Source organism: Patiria miniata, unplaced genomic scaffold (assembly GCF_015706575.1).
Source record: "Patiria miniata isolate m_02_andy unplaced genomic scaffold, ASM1570657v1 HiC_scaffold_17, whole genome shotgun sequence".
In the NCBI taxonomy this organism is placed as follows: Eukaryota; Metazoa; Echinodermata; class Asteroidea; order Valvatida; family Asterinidae; genus Patiria; species Patiria miniata.
The window spans coordinates 2887387-2908176 of record NW_024037055.1 but is presented as its reverse complement, the minus strand read 5'-3'; the positions used below and the strand labels follow the sequence as shown (position 1 = coordinate 2908176).

Here is a 20790-nt window from a genome sequence, read left to right as displayed (position 1 = left end):
CCTTGGTTTCATTACCAGAATTAATGATAATAATAATAATAAAGATAATAAAAAGGTATATTATGGTTAACACATTTCAGCTCAGGACGCTAATTGGCCTATAATATTTTTTTAGAATGAATCAAGGAGCAAAATCTCAGCTCCGCTGGAGCCCGTCGCACCCTACCGCACGACTGCCCAAGCCATACGTTAGACGCATAAATCGAGAGATTTAACGGGATTGTTTTCGCTCCTTAATCGGCGAGCGAATACGCGACTTGCCTCAGCAAACATGTATAGGCCCTATGATATGACACGTTTTCTTGGCTGAAAATAACATGACATAAAAATGGTGTGGTGCGGGGTAACGTTGCGTGAGATGGTTGTAATGGACGCGTCGCGAATCGACGCCAATAGAGACACGGCCTGAGACGGTATAGGAAGTTCTCCAGAAATTGCAGTCTTCACACCTGCGAGATTGACTACTTGACTTTCCCTAAACATGCATTTTGGATCTTGGGTTGTTTTTTTTGCCTTCAATACACTAATCAATTTCTGAGATCGTGACTACAGTGATATGAAACGCTCCTGCATGTTGTTCCAGTCCGTTATATTCGCGCTGTGCAAGGAAATGCCATTTTCGAGCGAAAGTGAGGCAAACCTTGCAAAGACTCTTTGGCGTCGTTGCTTTGAAGGTTGCTAAGCTATTACGTAATTTCGCTTGCAAGTGCAGACCTAAAATGAAAATAACGTCTTGGAAGAATCACAAATGTTACAGCAAACTCTGACAGTCCTGGTGCAAGAATTAAGTTTCTCTGAGAGAATTTACCCCCAGAAAGATGACGCTTCAAGGACTTTTTCACCATTACCACCAAAATGCTCTGACTTGCGTGACTGAAAAAGTACTTGAAGGATTTCTCCTCTCCCTCGCCATAAGGAGTGACGAGACTCGTTGACACAAAAAGAAGAAAATTTAATCAAGAATTCCCCAGGCAGCGCCTAATTCGAAGCTTTACATGATTCTACGGGAATTACCAGGGATGGTTGTACAATTTGTATCCCGTTATCATGACCCAATCAGCGAGAAGAAAAAAGAGCTTGTGGTGAAAGACAGTCACATCAAACCCAATACGTCCTCGGTGATGGTAACACCTGATTAAGCACCGAGTACGGGTTTTATCAGCGTGTCTTAGCTACTCGTGGATGGGTTATCTGCGCCTTAGGCCCCGGGGCGAGATCATGCTGCTTGCCACGCTGTTTAATTGAAGACAGCGTCATGTGATCTTTCTGGTTTGAAATGTGCTCCTTGATGCCAATTTACTTATTTTATTGATATGTAGATCCATAGAGGAAGGTTTAGCTGTAAATTTGGTTTGCATGAATCACATATTTTACCCCACGGTGGTTTAACTAAATCAACATGTTTTAGATCGGGAATCATTTGAATCAGCTGCCACTGGCCATATACAAAAAATATTGCGGTTTGCACAGTGGCACTGTCCTCGCCTTCCACCTGTATGACCCCGGTTAAAACACTGCCGAGGATAATGGTTTGGATTGGGTATGGGTATCCATGGAACATCCATTCATGGCTCTCCCTCCCACCTCTTATATACAGATGATACCTCTAGTTCATCGTGTTCTTCCTTCAGGTTTAATCAGGCTTTCCAACCACAGTGTCTATGCACTTTTGAGAACCCCTTGCCTTCATGACCAGACACAATTTAAAAAAAAAATGATAGACTCGAATCTACTTGAAATCCGTCTGAAGAAGTGTAAAGCTAAATTCTACGGTGGAAAATAGAAGTAACAGAATGCAGTGCAAACAAAAAAAGGCAATGAATTTCACGGGAATTCTACTGCGTAAAAAAAAAATCCATTTCGCCATCGTTATTCCTTTTTGTTGGTGTCACGAGGGATGACTTTTCTATCAAAAATCTACGGCAGAAATCGATTTGCTCGCATTCGAACTAACCTCCAATTTGGTATTAAAAAAGTGCGCCAAAGTTGAACGACACAAAAGAATAACCGTTGGACAATAGGGCCGGACCCGTAATCTGATAAGCTGTATGCAGATGTAATTTCACACTGAAATAAATCTAGAGCGTTTACCCCTCTGCACCTTGGGATTGCTTTTTTGTTTTGTTAATGAAAACCCAAGCAAAATAACAGGGTTGCAGTTAAGTATTGCGCAACGGTTACAATATTGGTATGGACGTACACTCGCCGGCCATTCTTTTATTAACAGGAAACGCCCATGAAATTGCCGCAGGGCAAAACGATTGGACAGTTTACCCGGCACACTTCAAACACTAAATCCGGCGAAAGGTGGTTGCGAACAGTGTGGCTACCTGGACGGTAATTATATTAAACCAGGGACCTCAATCTCTCAGTGAATTAAAAAATATTTTAAAAAAGTCATTTTATTACTAACGTCTGAGTTGCTTACAGTAATTCCTCACGTTCGTGATCTATTATTACGAAGAAGGGTTTTCTAAATTTGCTGTCCAACGACCTTCTGTATACTAGGCCTATGTTAATGTGCCTTCCATACAAAGTAATGTAGCACTGTGCAATTCTTCTCCCCCTCCTGACTAAATTCAATTTCTGTTCCATATTTGGAAGAAGGTGGTTGAAGGTGGAGCGGTTAGGATGTAAGTTGATAATAAGTACTAGGTGGAGGTAAATGACATCGAATATATGATTTTGTTTCTTCAGCCAGTGTGCGCTGACTTCGAGAAGAATTTAAAGCCTCTTCGTCAGACTCCCATTAGGAGTTCTGAAGAGAATAACCACCAAGTAAGAACAAATATTTGTTTTTTAGGTAAAGAAACTTCATTGTTTTATCTTGGCATCCTCACTCTACTTGTTAAGACAGAAGACATCTTTTGTTTCATCACAGAACTTTCTCTTAAAAACTATGGCACGGAAAAAAACCCAGCACGACTTGTTCTATCCAATCGAAATCAACAGTGAGAAAAAAAGGTATTCGAAAATGACGTTACTGGTACCGTTACATTTTGGGGGCTGCTTTTGCTATAAAGCAAAATCATGTTTCGTTTCTGAACCCACAGTGTTTAGCTGTAACTACAGCTAAAACACACGATGACCAAGCTGTAATTGACCTTCGCAAGGGTACTCTCTCTCTCTTAGTGTATTTGTCGTCCTTTCAAGCAGCCACCTTTTTATCGCACCTGCCACACGCGACTTAGTAGCCCGAGGCAAAACACATTGCGTGCCCTGAGAGAGGCTCTTCATTTTGAAGTAACATCTGGACAAGAGTTTCCGATCTTACAAGAGCCGCGAGCTCTTTCCTCCTGGACCCGTAATCCGCACGGGCATTGCACTAGAGAGAGCTACAACCCCTTCAGCTTGTCCACTTGTTCTCTCTCCTAAACCGCTCGGGAGCTTGACTTTGCTGTAAGCTCCCGTTACATCAAGAGGATGAGGTGGCATCCTTGCGACATTCTTGGCTCGGATGCGCGCATCAGCCGGATGTTCTAAGGTTCGCGGAGACGAGTGCACCGGGCGAAAAGGCCGTCCAAAGATGTTTTGTCAATAAAACACAACAACCGTGAAAGCGATACATGAAGTTCATATTATTACAGCTGCGTACTTTATCGAAGGCAGTTTCATAGGAACATGGTGTATGTGCAAGTCCTTGGGCAATAGACTTTACTCGAATATTCCATCTTCGCTGAAATTAGTGTAGTAGCTTATAGCTAATTTAAATGCAGCTTATTTTGGCTTCTGAGCTGATGAAGAACTACGAAAAAGAGATGTGTTGCAGAAAAGGAAGCAATTGCATCAAACAGGAAAAAAATGCAAATTGATGATAAAAAAGAAGGAATTTGCTTTCATGATTAAATCAATCACATCACCACTGGAACAAGACACATAACGTAATGTGTAGCTGCACCATATGAGTCAGAGTTTATTGATAGGTCTTTGGCCGACTGAACGTGAGGAACATAAGGTCCCAAAACTGTAAAACTCTCCTCTAGAGGTTTCTAGTTCAGAATCGTGCTTTGTCCAACTCCAAACTCTACCCATCTAGGTGCCACACGCGTGACTCTTGTGAATGTTTCACAGTCACTTTTCTTCAGACAGAGGATTATGACCCTTACCGGATGAAGGAGCACCTTATCAGCCAATCGGCACCGGAGGGGACCACACCATGAAGCAGAAAGTAAGAAAAAGAGAATTACCGAGTTAAGACTGAGAGTGAGCGCGGACTGGTTCGATCGTCGTGGGGCGATTCTTATCAAAACCCCCGGCGATGGCAAGGGATCGAGCACGAATGCCTTAAAGAGGCCGTGGGAGGACACGTATTCAATGCTTCCCCCGAAAATAACTGCGTTTTAAACAAAACCGGTTTGACAGTAAACGAGAAACAAGAACATCATTTTATTAAAAAGGAAGAAATATAGGAATGATCGGGATGTAAACTTGTAACCATTGAAAAGCGCACAATAACCATATTCATGCGACTTATGTGAAGAGTGCACTTAAACCACAATCCACTGTGTGAACTTTGAACTTTAAATTTTAACAAACACATATTGCGCTAGTTTCCACAATAACATCAGCTTTATAGCACTTCAAACGAGTGCTGTGAGTAATGTCTTTTGAGAGCTGTCTGGCATCTTTCTCTGCTATCATTGTGATGAAATTGCTTTATTTAATAAAACATATACTGTCTGACAAAATATCCTGCTTAAAGTGGTGTTCAAATATTGATGCAATTGCTACCGAAGGCACCGATGTATGTCGGGGTTTTGATAAATGTCTCCACAGCATAGTTACGATTTCAATAGTCGAAGAAGCACACAGATGTATGCTTACATTGAAATAATGTTGATGAATTACCAAATGCACATTGTGTGGTCGGCTTTTGATATAGGCCTTTCTCAAAATATTAAGAACTCAATTCGTCATAGATGCACAAATTGTCAAGCACGCTATATACCGTACACAAAGCACCAATTTGCATTAGTAATATAAATGGGCTTGGTGGATTTGTACGAAAAGGGGCATTTTCACAGCGCGGCGGCGGGTACAAAAGTACCATTAATGTTTAATTCAATATGCATAGGCCTACATGTTATGTTCTTCACCATCAGACCGGTACAAATAACGCAACGCTCAGTGAACATTTGTTTGATTGCTAATGATACCAGCCATTACAGACTGCTGCACCGAGATCGTTTACCACCGCCCACATCACAAGTTTCTGAAAATTGTGAAAAAGGTTATAAAATAACCTATGAAGTCTCCTAAAATTTATGTTTGTTTTGTTTGAGAAAGTGAACGGAGTCAAAGGCAGGTATTCCAGACCATTGAGCACTCTATGTTCACACCAAGTTTCATAGCTCGTATATTCATGAGCTCCAACGACCGTAACACAAAAGGAACTAGAAAGCACTCAGAGAGCGCAAACCTCCGCCAAGGCTAGACAATTCCCCGCCATATTGTCAGTACACCCAAAAGAAATACTCGCATAAATGGTGGAGAATCCTTTAAAAAAATCCTGAATCCAGACCCAGATCCGGATCACTTCCAAAATCTAATCGATTTGTACTTTTACCAAGAACCACCCGTAAATTATTTGTCATGCAACCAACAAACTAACCAAATCCGATAAAAACATAACCGTCAAACATTTTAATTAACATAAAACCTTATCAAAAATGATTCAATTAACATTCATCCTATCTCGAAAATAACAAATATGACAGCTGATTCATAAGTGACATTTCATTAAACTTTCAAATTATTTTTTTTTTCCGAAGACGACATTTCAACACAATTGTAATTCAAAATGGAAAGGTTTCCCTCCACAGCGTCGTATGTTTGAAAAATCATTTTTATAAACCGGTTTGTCACAAAAAATACTGACCCGAATCGATGTTTTCCCTCAACTAATCCGGAGTCAAAGGCCCTAAAAGCAGCCATTCAGAAGATTTCCCCCCCCCCCCTGTTTTTACTGCATACAAAGCCCACCAAAACTCCTGTATCTTAAACCGACGTCCGTTGCTTCATGCCCACGCAGCACCGGCGGATTTTTAGGTTTGAAACCCAGAAGAACGAGTCGGTATTCAACAGTGTCTTTTCCACGTATCTACGGATCAGAGGGATGTGACTTGGTCGACGATATGATCGATCGTCAAATGCCCTGCTTCGGGCGTGAAATTTTGAGGAACTTTAACTGGGGCCATTCTCGACTCCCAACGGCGCAGGAGCTTAATGCTAAGGATCAGAAGTGCTGAGACTCTATATGGAAACAGAAATCAGCCTCCGCAGTCTTTACCGTTCCCTAAAGGTATAAGAGATGATATTTTTAGTTGGAGATGACTGTGCCAGCTAATCTTGAAAATGTCGGGCCCTTCAGGGAGGCCAGTGTCTATCGAACGCAACGACACGAAGCAACGGGGTGAATTGTAGGTTCTCAAAGAAAGTACCTTACGTGGACTTATGTCGCTATCAAGATTAATGGGTTGTTTTTTTTCATCAGATGAAGCGTCGGGTATTTTGCCTGCTTTCTCGGGATTAGTGTGTGACTGAGAATTCAAAATTGTTATAAAGATATCATCAGCAGTGTACTAGATTTTGGACAAAAGCTTCTTAAAGTTGTCTGTCTTTGACCATATCGCCTGCACTTTCGCAATTGTTTGTGAATCGTCATGAATCAAATAGATATTTAAAAGGGAAAAAAATGGCAAAACAAAACATTCAGAGGTGCAACCTAACTTGAGTTATAATACTGCATAGTAACATTTTCATCCAAGTCATTTTACAGCGCGTCCCAAAATACCCGCAACATTTCTTACGAGGCTCCAGCGTCGCCGCGGAAACACGTACCGCCATTATTTTACTTTCTGTGTTTGCTTTTCTCTTCGATCCACGTAGACTACACCTTAAATACATTCACAATATTGTTCGTAACGAGTTCAATGTGTTTTTAATATAAACCAACTGTTTGTTTTTGTTATTTCAACAGCTTGTTGACTCGAGTTTGCATCTGATGTACCGCATCATCGATTTTCCTTAAAATCGGTTGAGTTTGTTTTCGACATGCCTTTAACACGAAACATTTTAAACTCTTTTAAATATCAAACCAATACTCGCCAGGGATAAAGTTAAGATTCCAAGCTTTAAAATGGTATAAAAATAGTGGCAGTATACGTGTTTCTGCGCTGACGTTGGAGCCTCGCAAAAACATATTATTTTTTTTTAATATCATTTTTATTCTTTTTTTATGTTTATTTTCTATTGTTAGTAATATTAATTGTAAAATAATCCCTCTCTCTCCAATTTCATGAAATTATACATTTCGTAGTCTTTAAAGCCATGTAAATGTTATCTCCCCTTTTGTATCTTCCCCCTAAGAATAGAGCCTCATAACTCTCCAAAGTATGCGATGTTACTCTCATATGGTCTAAGTGGACAATCCGATACCCGCTAGGCTAAGACGGTCCAATAAAACAGCGGCTGTTCAAATCCTTGGAAGGTTTCCATTAGTCATTCGTGGTTTTAGCAGGAAGAGGATCTGACATGGGCACTTAAGAGCCTGATACCTATTCATGCTTTTTCATACAATTGTCTGTCTCGATATATTTCAATCGACATAGTTTTTGTCTCCGTCGATCTAAGTACATGCCCCACTGAGTTGATGGTTATGAGAATACGTTTAGAGATACTTGCGAGATATTTGAAAATGGTACAAGAATGGTGGGTCGTATTATCTTTCTTTCTTTCCCACTGATTCTGTTTAGAACTTCGAGGTGAGATCACAACATAGTGTGAGACAAAGCGAGGTTTTGAAAAACAGTTCAAAATTGCCAGTTGAAAAAAATTGAACATCACTCAAAATGACGTCAATGATGTTTACCAGTGTTGTGTGTCGCTGCATTAGGTAAAGTATTTTTCTCGACTTCTGGGAAAAGAAGACAGAACGACGCTTGTGTAATAGGCAACACACTGAACACAGAAGTCAGGCTCTACATGTGTTTTTTGGGGCAAGTGTTCAAATGCGATTTCAAAAAGCTTCATAACCATACAAATCCATTATCCACTGCTTATGTTGTCCTTATTGTCTTGCGATTGAGGTATCTCACAGACGCTTACCGGTGACAAGCAAAGTGCTCCCGAACCTTTCAATAAAATGTGACTGCGGGCAGGTGGAACAAAAAGCTACGACGGCTGAGACTCCTTTAGACGATGACATATTGCATGTCGTAAGTCAGCGACAACAAAAAAAGGGGGCTCTTGTGTCGTTAGGACGAGCGTGCGTGATGGATGATCGGGTGATCAAACGCCAGGTGGGTAGGAAAAGGGGAAATGGCACTACCCTCGGGCTACAAAACAGACGGAATCATGCCGGCAACCTGTTTTAATTTATCTCCAACCATGGCTTATACTTCGTTCGGTTCCAATTTTAATGGAGAAAATCATACGCGCAATAATAGTATTGAGTTCGCGTGACCTCTCCTTTTTTGTAAGATTTGAACGCGTGCATCGGTCAAGATGCATACGCGCTGTCCGTTGGGATATTAGCCTAATAATACTCGGGTATACACGAGTACTCTGCGCAAACGATATTGCGTAAAGTGCACGCTTACACGTCCCAGAGGAGATTGACAGAATTTGGTGGTTTTGTAGAATCGATACGCAGTGCTTCAGGGCATGTCAGTCGCGATATTCAAAGACTTATCACGCAGTTTGGTGCCCCAGATTTATTTGATAAGGCCGACGTGACTTGCGAGTTCCAACAGGTAGTTGCTAAGCCGCCTAAATGGACAGGTATAAACACGGCAATTCGTCCCTTTTTCGTTATGGTTGATAGAGGTGAACAGCAGGTACCTCAAAGGGCGCTCTATGTTATCTTGATTTAACAATGAATGCACAAAGCTCCTACATATGTTTATCCAAACGGTGCAAAAGCAATCCCAAATCCTGAAGGTGATCCTGGACTAATTATTTACAATATCAAAGTCTCAAATTTGCGTCTGAAATGCGCGCCATCTGGTTTCCGTTCTCTGCACTATTACTGATCTTAACTTTGATATTTCTGTTAAAAAATCAAACAATCTTCCAACAACTGCAGACTGTATTTCTTTCCTGAGGACTCATAACCATGGCTACCGTGAAGTCAATAATGTTCAAGATATTAGGCATGCCAAAGTAGAGGGAGAACAATTTTGACTGTGACATTTTACAGGCTCCTCAGGCATCAATGAACGCTATCAAATTGCGGGCGTCCATTCAGATTGATGGCCCGAAGCCACGCATCCGAACGACGCAGACGAGCTAAAGAGGAAGGATTGAATGTGTCTCGACGGCTAACAATCACAAAATAATGGCCAATTTCGACCATTGAGGGCAGGAAATGTCACATCGATGTCTGTTTTACTGACAAGATTTCTGCTTCCCACACAATCTTAGATTACAGAATATTTCGAATAGACAGCACAGGACATTGTGAAGATTCTTCAGGCAAAATGTCCACTGACAACCGCGATTCATGTCAATGGTTGGATTCCCTCTGACGAGGCAAGTGGGCGTTATTGCCCAAAATGCCCAAATTAAGCACGGTCTTGGTCAAGTGTATCTGTTTTATGTCCGTCGCTCTTGCGATTGGAAACGTTATTCAGTTAAGCTACTCCCGTTCAGTGCCGGAAGTAGTGTGTAGTGTACGCGCAGATCAGCGTTCGCTCGTACAGGGCAAACAGGGCGCTGGTAAGGGCTGATGAGCTTCACAGAATCTTGTGAAGGAAGTACAGATTGACCTTCGCATGCAGCTAGCGCGCGCTACGCCTGATGGACACCGGAAGCTAGTTTGTGTGACGCGTTCTACGTCACATGTCACGCAAATCTATCCAATGAGAGCTCAAATGACGTCAGCCCTGACCAGCGCGCCTTGTTTCAATCTAACCCAGTCAATGTAAACCTTTCATTTCTAAACGACATGTTGAATGAATTTATATCTGCGTATATGACACCGAAGATTTCGGTTTTAACATCATAGCTTCGAAAAAATGACAGATGAAGATGCAACCTATACTCTCTAAATTCCGTGAAAATTCACTCCATTCGAGTGAAGATTCACTACCATAGTCGGAAACTAGGGACTAGACGTTTTAGAGTGAAATTCCTTCAATCGTAAAGATCGAGTTTTCACTCGAGCTTCGACTGAAGTGGTTCATTTTTCTGACTATTTCAATCGAAAATGAGGGTGATTTTCACTCTAAAACGTCTAGTCCCTAATTTCACTCTTTGGAATTTAGAGAGTAACCGCAGTTCAAGCCCGGGTTTCGTGAAAGGCTCTTTGAATACCAAATGGCGTCGTCCAACGTAGACGCGTGTCAGCGCTCAAAAAATTCTATTCATTTCAAATTCTATTCAAATTAATCAGCTTTCTCAAATCAAACGCAATAATGTTCCCACCACTGTGAATCCAATAAAAAAAGGCCTTCTTTTTCTTATTAGGTCACCAGCCATGGTCAAAGAAAAAAAAATCTCGTTTTCTCCGGAGTACCTCTACCCCTTCTCTCCACTTCTACTAATCCTGCGATTCAATTTGGCTCCAGCCTCTCGACCACAGTTTAATTAAATCGATCGCAAAGGGTAAACGAGCGCAAATTGGCCCCAGCAAATTACAAGCGAGGTCTGCAAGGGAGGCGAGGGAGGCGTGAAATGAGCCCTCCCAAATATTGTTTAGCTCAACGCTGAAGAAATCTTTTGAAATAACGATTGTAGGCCTACGCCTTTGCATGGATAGGGGCCTTGCGCGTGCATGGACATATTTTCTGAGCACTGGTAAATGCCTATGGCACTTTGCCCCTTCTATGAGCATGGAGGAATAAGAACACATGAAGGATCGTAAATTACTTTAACACTCTTTTGGACAAGTTAAAACAAAATAACAACCATAATGGCACGAAATAACGCTTAAAACAGCCGTTGCGATAACTTACATTCGATCGCTCCTTGCTGCACTGGAGAAAGGTGGCTCTTCTAAAATCAGTAATTCTAGATCAAAACAAGCAATTATGTTCTCTTTGGGTAATTCTGAACCCAAGGTATTGCGCGTTACTCAATCAATTTGTCAGTCATTAAGGCGGCCTCGGATTCCCATTTTGTGCTCCACTCTTTTTGTTCTTTTTTTTACTACGTTGGCAAGGGCATCCGAAAGTACGTTGTTCCATTTTGGCACTCCGCACTAGACGGTAATTCCCCAATCCTCCATATGTCATGACGAATTGTCCGATTTATTTGTTATGCAGTTCGTGATGATATTCATCACATGCAGGGCGCCGTTTGACAACGGCGCCCAACTTGTGAACGGCGTTCAATCGTTGAGATGATTGTTACTGTCTACAAAGCAATGAGTTATATTTACAGGATGAAAGATCAAAATATACTACTCAACAATAAAACCGATCCGTGAATGCACCACACCTGACTATGAATGAAATGTAAAAGATTCAAGATTCGAAATGTTAAAGTCTGGAATAGTAGCATCGTATCATAATAATATAAACGAGATCAGGCTGATGTCGAGACCGTAGCAGCGATTGTTGAGTGGTCGGGCACAGCTCGACCACTGTTTACAATTGTTCTGATCAATTTTCATTGAGTGGTCGGGCACAACCCGACCACTCTTTGGAGTTGTTACGATTAATCTTTCTTTATGTTTTTTTTTCTGGACAATACGTCTCCGCGGGTTTTCTCCTGAACGGTTTATGATATGAACTTGTAACTTTCAACATATATCGACCCTCATCCCTAGTGGTGCATTTTACTCTGACGGCATGATATTTTAATTTAATGAGTATCCTACTGGAACTAAATCAGTGTTCCCTTCCCTTTTTTGACTGATGACGTCATCAAACCGGAAATAACTTCTACGTGTATCTAAAATGTATACTGAAATTTATCATACCGTAATAGATGCATTTTTTTTGTACAAAATAATTGGTTGTACTGTAAAGGTTACATTTCGCGATCCTTTGTTCTGACATAAAAATATTCATAATTTAACTGGGCAGTGTCTTATGAAAAAGTTGACTGCCCGACCACTCTGCGTTTGTAACTCAACAAACGCGAACCTAGAGTTTCGATATTGGATTTTTTTTCTAAATTTAGCCGTCCTTGTTTGTTATTTAGCCCTTATTGGTGACATTTAGCCTCAAGGATGACAAACAGAGGACGTAGTAATGTTGCTTCGATTTTTCCTTCATCAAGCTACCTTTTTTCATTTTCATTTTCAATTTCTTCGAGGAATAACCTTACGACCAAGCCGAACGGTGACGGGAAGGGATAGGAACGTAACGTGGCCTCTAGCTCTATAGGGCCGACACCCAGTCAACGACCCTCGGCTAATTTTCCAGGAGCCGATCCCCGTCAAACCGTAAGCCGCGCTTCGTTGGGAATTGCGCAGATTTCTGGCACGCCAAATCTGTCAACACTCCCCCTTTCGTGTATAGACACAAAACCATTTTCTGTTCCCTGGATGACAATTGTGACAAGCTATACGCCTCGAGGGTGTAATAGCTCATCAGCGGATCAGAAATGTTTTCCCTTCGGCGCGCCGTAATCTTCAACGGCACCGTGCAAACATCGACTGGATACACATCTAACTCACTCCCTCCAAAAACCTGATGGCATTACTATCAGCAAACACGTAACACGAGTCAAAGTCAATGAGAACGTCAATTATGGAGTGATGACTCTTCTTTGCAACGTCCCGGGCTCACAGATCTCGTAACAACCTTGCAAGCTGTATTCTGTTTTAATGATCACAGCTCAAATAGGGAGAAGAAACCCTAAACGCGCAGTGCGGTGTTGCTGTCTGTCGACATCTTGAAGCGACTTCGTTGCGGGTGAGTTGTAAATGGGCGCGCTAATGCAGATGTGCTTCTAGTAACTGTCAGATTCCCAGATAGTGTTTCGCTGCCTAATTGCGCGCGAAAATTAACACGTGTCAATTTTGTCCCACAATTGTCACTTGATGAACTCGCTATAAGTATGGAGGGTTTATACTCTCTTGAATGCCAGGGAATAAACCGACGGTGTTTGTTACCCAATATTGTCGTCTGACATTTAATGGAAGGGTATGTTTCAATCACGGTTGTAAAGCTAGAACGCGACACTTCAGACTGTCAAACTTGACGATTCGTGCTGACACCAACAAACGATATTTTCCTCACAAAACATCGTGGAAATGCATATCTTTGTTTCCAATTTCCTTATTAAAATGCTACAGCTTGTGACGATAGAGGAAGATTTTGTTTCTTAGATAATTGTTCTTCAAGCGCAAGAAGTGAGGTCAGTCGGACAAACTCGGGATGCGGGGGTAACTGTGACTTAAGCTGCCAGTTCAGGTGTTCGACTTTAATCGGTGTTCACGTCAATAAGTACATTTTGACTTCAGTGACGTATACACCGTATTCAGTGACGTACATGCATATTTAATGCTGCCAGTTATGATGGATGTATCTTTACTGACGTGCACAATTCCATACTGACCAATACAAACTACCCCGGTATTCGAATGTATACACATGAATTGAAATTATGCGCATTGCATGCATTTTACAAATCTAGTGACGTTGCGGATTTTAAGTGACGTATATACGGGGGATCACGGGAGGGGGAACGGGGGCCATTTTAACCCCTCCACATAATCTGACAACACGTATACAAAATAACATACTTTAATCTTAGAAATTTATGTTAGCTAGTAACAGACTTAAGATCGGGATTTTTAGTTTTCAATTGTTACAACCCATTCAAGCACTATCGATCATCATCAAAGAACTTGATGAAACGCTATATTGGTGGCAAGTCGGGAGTTTCGGGACAGTCAACCAAGAAAAGAAACTCGATACCTAGCACTTGAATTGTGAGAAAGGGATACTTGTATAAGTTGTATAGCTTGCGGTCTGAGGATATTTTCCTGCAGGGCATATTGGAGCATTATATGGCCGGAAGCAATAAAATTATAGCTCTAAATCTCACCTCTTTTTGTTTATTGAAGAAGAGGTCTGGGATTACATTTCCTATTCATCCTTGTTCTTTTTGAGATCGTGGGATCGTTTCTCAGGGTTAATTATGGTTTGACGCTGCACAGCATTTGGTTTGCAATGGTGAATCAAACCGGATACTCCCTAACAATCTACCAAGACGTTCAAAATACATGTGACAACCATTCAGCTTTAAAAGAAATCATTTGCGGTACACGTTCAAGACGAAACCAGTGATTTTTTTTTCGGTAAAAACTTTGCTTTGAACCTCAAACAAACCACTAAAAGCTCCCGTCAACAAGATATATCTTCTGCTTTTCTGTCTCCCTTGAGACTATTGCGAGTATAGCTTACCCCCTCTCCCGTGTAGGCCAAGGTATCTCCAAACGCTTCGAAGGCAACATTCGAGAAAACAAATCGTAGCCGAAGAGAAACGACTTCGGGTGCACCAGAGGTAAACTTCTTGGGGACGCACACTTCATATCGGATTCGTGACACGAGCCTCAAGCACTATCGACATCGACTTTGTTTTTCTATCGCGGTGTCTGGCTTGACCAATTTCTACTAGTGACAAACTGTATAACTCGGCTAGTCTCCCCGTATCGTGTTGCAATCACTTCCAATGAAAACACTTTCAGGGAGATTATTTTGGTCCGCGTTGTGTAAGATTTCACTATCTTTGTTCCTCGTTACTTATTTTTACACAACCAATCAAATCCCTCTTCGATTCCATACACCTCTGTTGAGGTATAGTTGAAAGCATGTCATTGTACTTTACAAGAAAGGCCTTTCAAACCCGCGATTGTATCTCAGAGATTCAGTCCTCGGGTTATATTAAGTGTCCCTTTGCCTTTGATTAACGTCTCAGTGGCTTCCACTTCGTTCAGCTAAAACATCATTTTGATTAACGGGAAGTGAGCCGCACAGTAAATGCTGCTATGTTTTCGTTTTCATTAAATCTAACTAGATTTGCCATATTTTTGTCATAAATACCACATAATGAAAATTGGCTGAACTCGTGCAAGAAGGCCTTTAATTGTGGGGATAGTTTTGTAAATGTCATATCACTAACTGTTGCAAACAGCTCATATGACCACTTCCCATTTAATCTTGAAAAAATATGCATTTTCTTACATAACAAATTCAGGAAAAGACAGATGACCTTACCAACAAAAGGAACGACCTTGTACAAAACGCTGCAAATAAAATATCACATAATTCATTTTCCTAAAAAAGAATAGAAAATCTTCTAAAAACAACTGACTGAATTAGGAACTACATTTACTACAATTTTCTAAATTAATCAACCGTCGGAAAATCAACTATCATATAATATATTCAGGAATTTAACTAATTTTCTGGAAAAAAATTCTCTTATCTATAAACAAGAGCGAATCTGTGTCGCAACCCAAGCTCCGTCTCTTAACCTGCGACATTTTCAACGATTTTATTAAATGATCGTTAGCACTGACAGTTCTGTCATACAAAACGGTCGCAATTTACGATATTTTTTTTTGCAGTCATCAACTGGAGTTAAACTTGTCACATAGGCCACCGTATATAAATACCTTAATTTTATTAATCAGTACTGGAGAAGGTGAGGCAGTACCTTGGGGAAATAATGTTCAAATCTTGTCTATTATTTTCGTCTACGCGTGACATTTTCTTAAAAATATGAAAATGAAATTAGCTCTCGACGGAGACAAAGACCATTGGATATAATTTGATTTGCCACTTTTTCACCGAGTCGGCTAAATCTGTGGGTATATTTTTTTATTTGTCAATTGCCAAAGCATAAACTGCTCGAAGCAGTCTTTGGATTTTCATGTGAAACTGTCATTTTTTCATGCGTGATTTTTTTTAGATAAAATTGTCGAACACTGAAAAAAGTACCGTAATGTGATTCCATTGAAGGTTTAAATCACAAAAAAAATCTTTTTTTTTTCTAATCAAGAAAAAAACTCAGTTTTTTCTATTCATGATAAACTACAGTGGAAAGTTGGAAAATTGCTTTATTTTGCTTTAACAGCGAAAACGAAAGCATAACTATAAAGGTCGTATTTTTTAAACGCGGTTTCGTATGAAAGTTGGTGTTTAGAGAAATTTGCAAAGGCTTCTGTAAAAAAAAAAAAAAATCACTAAATTTCAAAAGAAAATATGGAAATTGACATGTATTGCTAATTAAACGGCTCCAAGGGAATTCTTCATTCGTGCATATCGCAATCGCTGCGAAAAGAACAACTCAAATTTTTCTCATTAATATAAAAAATACTTCGCGCACCATTCACTCTTTACTTCATTGATCGCCAAACACAAAAGAAAAGAGCGCGCGCGCGCGAAGGCCTGTGCATTATAAAATGCCTCGTTAGCACAGCGCTGTATAATGGCCTTGCATTTTGTTTAATTGCAACCGGAGAAAACAAATAGAGTCTCTGTCCGTTATGGCTCCCTCCCTTCTATCGGTACATATAAATTCCAAGTATCTCAACTCATTTCTTTGGTAAGAATACATCGCACTGCAAAGCATAACTACAAAATCACACATCGAGAACAGATCATTACAATTCCACCTGAATTGAACCATCTTTTCTTTTTCTTTTTTGCATCTTTTCCTTTTTTTTCCAGATGGATAAGGAAACCTAGATAAATTTACACCAAAAACGAAGATGATGTCTTTTCATATATTAATCCTCAAAGGAGCTTTGGAAAAATAATTACTGCATGTGGTGACACTGTGTTTACCTTTGAGACAATAATAGTTTAACTTTGTCGATAACCTCTGACAATAATTTCTATTAACCTAATGATACAGCTCCACAATGCACATCAATAATATTGTTTTATTTTCTGGTATAGCTCGTTGATGAGACACAATATGAACCCAAAACGTTTTGCTCGGGGCATGACATTTACGATATTTTCTGTAATCCTATCGCAATCATGTACAACAATGCTTGTAGGCATTTCATTAATTTTAGAATCATCATCTCATCCGTGTACCCATAAGACATTGTGTATATAGCTTGATAGAAAAAAATAATTATTTGACACCAAGTTACCTGTTTCTATGAATAAATTGACGCCGTGAAAAAAAAAAGAAAAACAACGTGGCGGTGGTGTGTGGCCCTAAGGCTCACGGGGGTCTAGAAAAATATCATCGGTGCAAATTATTTTTTTGGATTGATTTAAGAACGACAATCAGTCCCCTGAGGTACTTCGAAGAAGTGAACGATTATCAAGCGACCCTCGACAAGCACGGATCCAATTATGAAAAGCTACAGGTTCCCTATATGCGATTATTACTTCTGATGGCACAATATGCATATTGCTATGCCCACCTTTGGCCGCAGTATTCAATTTCCTGGACAATATCGCGCTGAATCGCCTCGATGATATGATCCCACTTCGCGCCAGGATGCGAGTAATTCTACAGCCTCTTCTGATGGGTAAATTGTAACTGAATCTAAAAGCCCATTTTGTGCGATGTTCGGTGCGATTTTATGACAATTTAGCACCCCGGTGTGTGATGGAAAACCGACGGTGGCTATCAAAAGTCGCTTTGTGCGGGTTTCGCTTGTATACGGTTTCCAAAACGTGGGTGGAGTCAGACATTATTGCGGTCACCGACCACAATTACTGACTTCATATTTCAATTCTATACCAGTCTCTGCTTAAATTGTGTGGCTGCAGCATCTTCAATGAAATTACATCTCGGGCGAATTGGTGCAGAAAATGTGTGTTAAAGAGAGAGAGAGAGAGAAAGAGGGACGCCTTTTTTCCCCGGCCCTTTAAAAGGCGGTATATCACGAGGGCCGTTGAGGACCAAATAAAAAAAAACCGTGAAAATGGCACAGAATTTGCAACTCGCCAAAGGCAATGAAATGCCTGATGCGTTAAGTTACCTAGGCAACGGGGTAATGACAATAATTTCTCCGTATCTCTGGGATATGTCTGTTTTCATCATATGGGGTTTACGTGCTATTTGATAGCCCCTTTCGTGTCGCAAATACCCTTTTCACAATTGGCAGGAAAGATTAAGTTTCAATTATATGGAAATAAACTGAAAAATGCCTACATTATAGTGATCAGTTATACACGGCTGCCAATTTGCAAGTGTCACTCACATTTTACAGGGGTGTTGTATTACGGACATTTTATGATGTACCCTATTCAACATCTCTTCAAAGATGCTCTTAACACTCAGTTTTTAGCTCGTAACGATTAGTGGCAATGTGGATTTTCCCACTTATTAATTCTCTGAGGGTTTCTTTGCACAAATCAGCATTTACAATGACCGTCCAGCCGTCGGCAATTACACAAAATTGGTTTCGTTTTACGTTAAAACATTCTATCCGATAATCTGAACGAAAGACATCGATTGAAAATGAACAAAGTGTGAATAAGGGATGGCCGATGCCTCTATCTTGATCCAAACTTTAATCGTGATCGTTTTCCCCGGAGGAGTCTGTCTCGTCATCCAATTCGCTGAACCTCATGATCAATGTCTAGAATAAACTCTACAAGATGCCACATACCAAGCTAACAAAAAGTGTGTGCAACCTAAGGCTTATACCAAGCGATGGTTTAGGTATCGCGCATACACAAGAACTTAAATTGTTGGTCAAGTTCCACAATGAGCCCTCTCTTGAGGGGAAACACATCTAAAACCTCTGTAATGTCTACAAGAAGACCAACAATGCCAATCCATGTGGCATTGTGACTTAATCTATACAAGGAAAAGGTGACTCGACCGTGCATCTTTACCTGGTCTCCATAAGACTTAGTAAAGGTGGGTGTGTTAATATTGCATCATGGAAAACAGTGTAATGGGTGTTTGTTGCACTTACCTTCAGTGACGTACTTGTATGTAATACAGCCAAAAAACTATGTCTTCCGCTTGCAAAAGAATAACACAAAACCGCACCCGCAGTGAAACTTCCAAAGCCAGCGATTTCTTCCACTTGGCTGGGAAGGCAGTTGGTGAACACCGATTTACGGCTCGACTGCTTTTCAAAGTGGCACAACACTGGAGAATGAGTTCGTCCGTGCGCAAAGAGGTTTGCCTCCCAGTCTGAGCTGAAGCAATGCACGCAGAGGCCCTTATGAGACGTTCGGCTTTGGCGAGGCTCGGCGACAACTGGGGGCGGGCGCGCGCGACGCGCGGCAAGGACGTCACCTGGCGGTGGTGCGAACAATCCGTCCGGCTACCGACGACTGCTTACTGTGCGGTCGGTCGGAGACGGATGCGCCACCTACGGGTACTGTTGCATTTTTTTGACGGGATTAGCTGAAATGAGCTTTCTATTCCGAATTTATGTCAAGTCATGGTTTTGCAATCGCCGTGAGAACAAATTTTGTTTGAACATATAAAGATAAAACGAACTAAATTTAAAAAAAATTAAATGGCGCATACGAATTTTTAAATTCGTGAAATTTACATCCGCACTGGTATAATTGAAATTGATGCATTATACAAACGTCAAAAATTTCTCTACCTGTATAATATTTCTTTCACATGATAGGGAAGACACAACTGTGATCGAGTGGCATAATCGTATGTGAATACTAGTGTAACCCGGATAGTGACGCCATTTTCCGATCGCTTTCACTATTGCAAATATTTTCCAAAATTAATCAAGGACCATTTATTACGAGGTTTTGAAATCACACGGAAATCACATAAGTTGATTCGCACGAACAGGAGGAATCATTCATTGGGTGGTTTTAGCACAGTTTTGGAGGGAACATAAGGGTAACATTAGGGGGCATGGGGCTTGGGTCACGCCCCTGTTTTAGGCCTGTGCCACATGTCGCCCTCATGGCCCACAAGCACCCCTTCCACCACCCCGCTCAAAACTTGTTGGGAAGCAAAATCTAGCTTTAAATGTTTAAAAAACAAAATGGAATGTGGCCCGGCCCTCGGAGTACCCCGCAAATTGGACGCTATGCAAGTACTGTCAGTGCCACAAACCAAAACGTTTGCGTAACAGAGCATGTCCGTGTTGTTGGGACATTTGCTGAGGTAGAACTAGCATAAAATGTTGTGACACAAAATAGACTTCTGGTGCACCTGTACTTTATTTCACACAACACGAAACAGTCGTCTACTCGAGCATTTCACTCACCCTCATCCTATACCAACGTAATCCTTTGACAACTCACACGGAGCATCTTACAATCAAAAAAACTTGTACGCCTAAAGGTGTACATGGTTACCATAACAACTGGGGAAATATTTGCCAGGGCTTTACCAATCAATTGACAGCTTGGAAGACATTCTTTTCAAGAGGGAATGAAAATAGAAACAAGACATTTCTGTCAAAAATGTTGACAAGAAGAGTCGACTTTCGTTATTAACGCAAACACGGGTATAGGATGTCTCGTTTTTTTCCCGCTAAAATTAGAAGTCATTTTCTCAATCGTGACCCGAAGTCGACTTTAACAGTTGGGTGATGAGGCCCTGGCCCTCGGGAATCTTGTTTTGAACAGTGTAAGGACCCTTGACTTTTATCTGTCAGAACGGGGGAAAACACTTGAACCCGGGGTACCACAAGAATCTGTTACGGACTTCATTATTATACCAATTCATTTCAGGCATCAACTGCCTTTCGTAAAGTTGATTTGACTTGCCTGATCTCAAGGGAGATCTCCGACAATGATTGAAGATTTGTATGCATGTATAAAATACAATGTACTTATCTCATATTTCACCACCTTGCTCGTTAATGGTAGCTCATCTGATGTATTGTTTTCTCAAGTGATGCTTAGGCCCTATATTTGAGCC

At 40.9% G+C, this 20790-nt stretch overlaps 1 protein-coding gene across 1 annotated transcript in view; it reads right to left on the bottom strand.

Moving 5' to 3' along the window:
* LOC119723448 overlaps positions 1-19094 on the bottom strand; it is a 39142-nt gene extending 20048 nt beyond the window's left edge. The window contains exon 1 of the mRNA XM_038194111.1: positions 18854-19094. The gene's annotated coding sequence lies outside the window, so the exon portion shown is untranslated. The remainder of the gene's footprint in view (positions 1-18853) is intronic.
* Positions 19095-20790: the final 1696 nt, after the last annotated feature.